This window comes from Solanum lycopersicum, chromosome 5, assembly GCF_036512215.1.
Source record: "Solanum lycopersicum chromosome 5, SLM_r2.1".
Lineage (NCBI taxonomy): Eukaryota > Viridiplantae > Streptophyta > Magnoliopsida > Solanales > Solanaceae > Solanum > Solanum lycopersicum.
Genome location: NC_090804.1, coordinates 14669280 through 14674549, shown reverse-complemented (window position 1 = coordinate 14674549; position 5270 = coordinate 14669280).

The following is a 5270-nucleotide window of genomic DNA, read 5'->3' as shown; positions in this document are numbered from 1 at the left end:
AATATAAACTAACATGTGAAATCTTTGACTTGATTTTCAAATATTTATAAATTATACTAATTAGTTAAAAAGATATGTATCATTTAAATATTATAAACATGCAAAGAATCAAATTAAGCTAAAAATATATTTTGAATTTCAAAAAACAAATTATTCCAAATAGTTTGAAATTAATGAAACTCTAAAATTAATTTCATATCCTTGAAAATCAAAATTCAGTATCAACAGTTTTTCCTCGTTCAAATTGAATTAATCAATAAAATAAAAAAAATTAAGTTGATGAACTGATTTTGACCGACATAATCTTCATCTTTTAGAAAAGATATTCTTACGGACTTTAGGAATTATTGTCGAAGCACGACATTGGTTTTCCTACATATCTCATTTTATTTAAAAATTAAAAACACTTGTAGCTTATACGGTTGAGATCACATGCTTCTAACAGAATCTAGAAGCTATTCAATACAAAATTATGAATAGATCTTATGCTTTAGAAATAGATTCAAGTGAGAATATTGGAATATAGTGAGTTTTCAACAATAATCCCTCCTGCATAACCTTAAAAACTAGGAAGTAGATTGTTTGTATTTGGACTCAATCTGTTAAAATGAAAATCTAGTATACTAAGAGGCTTGAAACATCTTATCAATCAGTGTGACTCGCTTCTCACCCATAATTATGAACTTAAATTGACATAATTTCCCAATAACTTCCTGTATTGCCACTCAAATTCGAAAGCTCCTTCTAGTGAAAACTAAAATTTTTCGGCTATGAAACTGAAAATAGCTCGTATACTAACAATTTGACATTCCTCTACGAACTATGTCTGAGTTCACTTCTAAAAACAAATCCATGTTCTATTGTCTCATGTTATATTTTGTCCGCTAATGTGGTTATTTTTAAAAGTTATTCTCTTGGATTCTTTCGACAAAGACCAAGCTAAAACTTATTATCATAAAATGTAACTCAAATTAATAATTGGTTTCTTTTACCATGTCGAAACTTAGTTACTCCCTTATAATACTTGACATCATCCTATTTAAGTTTGACGTAGACAAAATAAAACATATAGTGTCCTATTTGAAATATAATCCTTAAATATTAACAACTATTTTGTGATGGAATGAAGTAGGTGCCTCACTAGGCTATAAAACATAGCGCCTCACTTGCCAATGTCGAGGATGCCTTACTGAGCAATGAGATAAAGATTATTTTTTGATGATGAATGAAGACAATGCCTCACTGGGCAGTGATATTATCTTGCACGGTAATAAAAAATGATTAACCCTCTGGGTAATATTATTATTGATTAACGTATCAGCTCGCATTATCCAATGCTAAGTACAAACACTACTCAGTCAATATATCACCAAACAAAATGGGTTGTGATTATTCCAGAAGGGAGTCATACTTCATTTAAGTGCAATCATTAAATTTTAATAACAAACTCTTAAATCAACACTACTTATATAGTTAATACTAAACTTTGAAACATGAGTCTTGACCTATCACTTCAGACTCACGTTTTAACGTAAGCAATGAACTAGTACAGAAAAACTTGGGGAGTTGAAAATCCAATTGGCCAACATTAAAAAAATGGGTAAAAACTACTATTGTATTGGAGTATTTCGTTTAAGATAGGTCAAACCATATACAAGAAAACTTTATCTCAAACAATTACTTTTTTTAAAGTTGAATTCTCTGGAACTTCAAGATTAAATGCCCAACTTTTTGCCCTCATATAATTCACTCTCTTTAGCTTGATACAGGCTGGATACTTTTTCTCACTCTCTTGACTTGAAACCAAAAGACCCACTACCATGAACGCTAAGATTACCACAATAGTTCTAAACCTCTTCCTTAACCAAGTGCACAACACTGATTAGTTACATAAAACCATAATATTAAGTTTCAAAACATAACAACAACTTAGACCTATACAAAATAACCTCATTTTACACAATTAAGAAATGACCACTAAGTAAATTTGACAATCAGCCTCATTATCAAAACCCCAAGTGAAAGGTTTTTGCGTCTCATATAAAAATTCGAAAATCAAAATTATTCATTAATCCCATTCTTCGGAACAAATGACAATTCAAGAATGGATCAAAATCTAAAATATTCTACAAAAGTCCTTCGAAAATTTTCCTTGTCATTCACGTATCTTCTCTCCTTTTTTTGGATTCCTTTCTGCCATTTCAAAATGCTATTTAAACAATTCCGCCGTGTAGCTGTGTAAGACCTCTCAGCGAAGTTAGTCGTTGTTTGGCGACCATTCGGTCTCATGATGAGTGTTCATTACCTCTCCTTTGTTTTGCACTCATACTTGGTTCTACCACTATAGTTTTAGGCAATTCAAAATGGGGTTGGCTACCAGTTCCGCTACTCGCCATTTTCTTTTTATCTCACATATTTAGATTTTTTTAAAATTATCCTTAGAAAATTTGTTGATTAAGCTATCTAGCGCAAAATGGATTGGCGACACGCTGAATTATCTGGCTAGTCGCCGTCATTTTTCCCAATTTTTGCTCCAGCATTCTAATTATTTTTGCATTTTGATGGTCCATTTTGTTATTTGACGAGAGACATGGTGACTACCAGGTCTTTATTTTCCTTGAACTTCAGTCTTAGCACTTTGGAACACTTTTGGCGAGTTAAAGGTATATGAAAACTCGCAAAGAAGCTTAGGTGATCATCAAACCTTCTTTCGTTTGTTCTTCCAACTATCTTATTGCCTTTTTCTTTTAATTAGTATGCATTGTGTCATAATTAAAATCCCTAATACATAAGGACTTACATCAATCATTGAGAAAAAAATATAAATTTGCGAACACCAAATCTCTAAAAGTGAAGTTAGTAAATTAGTTCAATCTGTGTTCTCATCAAGACCTCCAATTTGAACTTTTGCTTTTATTCATGTTTAGGAGTTCAAAAGGGATGTCTCAAATAGTTAAACATACGATTCAATCATTAATATCCATAACAATATTCAAATTACTTATGCAAAGATCAATTGTTTATTTAACAACTCAAGTTGTGACACACCATTATAAAAGATTCTCAAGCTCGCAATACATGTATCAAATGCAAGTTCAAGCTCAACAAAAGTGTTTTACTAGACTCATACAAAAGAATCGAATTTCATACACAATGGTTAATGAATTTATGTTCTTGAGTAAACTGTAACACATACACTCACAAAGATTAACGAAATGCATGACTTAACCCATATGCTTTTTTGTATTTTCAAGTCAATATTTGCTTCATCCCACTAAAAATTAAAACAAAAAGACATTTCAAGACTTGTAACGGGATGATTGAAAAGGTAATGTCAAATGTGGTACTTACAAAACTTTATTTCCTCGCATTCATTAGTTACTTACATGTTTATAAGTCAACTCATTAGTCACTTTTAAATGGATTTTTCGGGGACCCCATTTCTTTTTGCATGTTCCCAAATATATTTCATAAATTTTATTTTCATACTAATCTTTTATTTTTTCTCTTTCCTATTTTTTTGTATGGAGGAGTTCCATTTTTCTCAACACCATGTGTTAAAGAAGACTTTTATTTGTACTTCTTCACTTGCCTTCTCTTTTCACCATACAAGGTTAGGTTGTCTATTGAATCAACAAAATTTAAAGAGGATTATGGGTAATTGATTAAGAAAGGTAATTTTTTCATTATATTTCATACAAGAAAAGGTAAGTCTCAAGGGTTGTTCAAAAAAGGTTCACACATACTGACAAGGTAGGTCATAAAAGAGGTATATGTCAAACTGTTTCACATTTTCAAGGATTACATTGATAATATCATTAGATTGCATGAATTAATTAACCCGACCAACATAGTAAATTCTAGTTGTGTTATCATGCATAGTTCATGGTAAGCTCATAACACAAATTATTGAAACCAATGTCAAAGAATACTCCACATTTTCACTAGTATGCAATGTTCATCATAAAAAATTGAATATGAAAATTTGCTAATCACGACGAGTTGCAAAAAGTTCACATATTGTCTATGCGACTTCACTTGGACTCGACCGTAGCCACACATTCATGTTCATCACATCATCAGCACTATTTCGTCTCAAAGGTGAAAGGAATAACATATAGTAGTGTTTGATGAAGATTAATGGAGAAACCTTTGTGCTTTCAACCCTAAAACCCACCTTGACCTTTAATTGTATGGAGTTCATCAACCTTGTAGAGAGAAAGAAGAGACAAGGAAGAGAGTTTTGGCTTTGGGAATTATAATGTCTTAGGTTAGTTTAATTAGCTTAGGGTCTTTATATAGGTTATTAACTAACTTAAATTGACCTCCTTTAACCCATAACTAATTAAATAACCACCTAATTAATTAATTTCACTAAATTTAAGTGAGCAACAAAAGACGGTGTTCACAAACGAGACCACGACAAAAAGTCTTTTTTTAAAACGATACCAAAAGGGACTAACCGTCCTATTAGTCCGTCATTTAAGTCAAAGAGTGTTTAAAAAATCCTACCATGAATATTCTAAGTGTTCATCAATCGTGTCAATCCACCCCCGTCGATTGACACACAATCCGTTGATTGGCAATCATTTGTGCACACTACCTTTTGGCAGTTTCTTGCCAAAATGCAAGGGACCTTGGTTGGTCCTTAGGGAGTCGTACCCAAATGTTTTTACCATGAACTAACTATAATTCATGTTAGATACTCTTCCACCAATTGTCATCATTTTCCGACTCACAAAATTTAGTCAAATAGACTAAGGCACACTAGGACCTTATTAGACTAGTTTCCAGACCTCATGGACGTTCTTCGACGTTCTGATTTCTAAACCTATTGAATGAATTATATTGGTTAAAATAGACCTTAAAATAGTGTGTAAACCTTTTGACACTTTGTTATGTTCTACAACACGTTTTAGACTTTCGAAGTGTTAGAGCCGGATATTAAGGCATTTCTTTAATGTTATGGCCCCAATATTTCTCAAATAGGTTATTTACACTTATTTAGGTCTTAAAACATAATTATTAAACATATATGTTTCTATTATAGGTCATTGAATTTTCGGGGTTTGTCAATACTCCCCCCCTTAGGAACATCTGTCCCAGAATGAGACTCTAGACACTTATAAGTGAAGAAGAGACTCAAGACTAGCAGCCCAACCAACAACAATATAATAAAATGAGTCATAGATCATTAGAGGAATCATTGGCTCCAATCAATTTATAATCATAGAAACAATAGATAGTAATTTAACTCATAACAAACCATA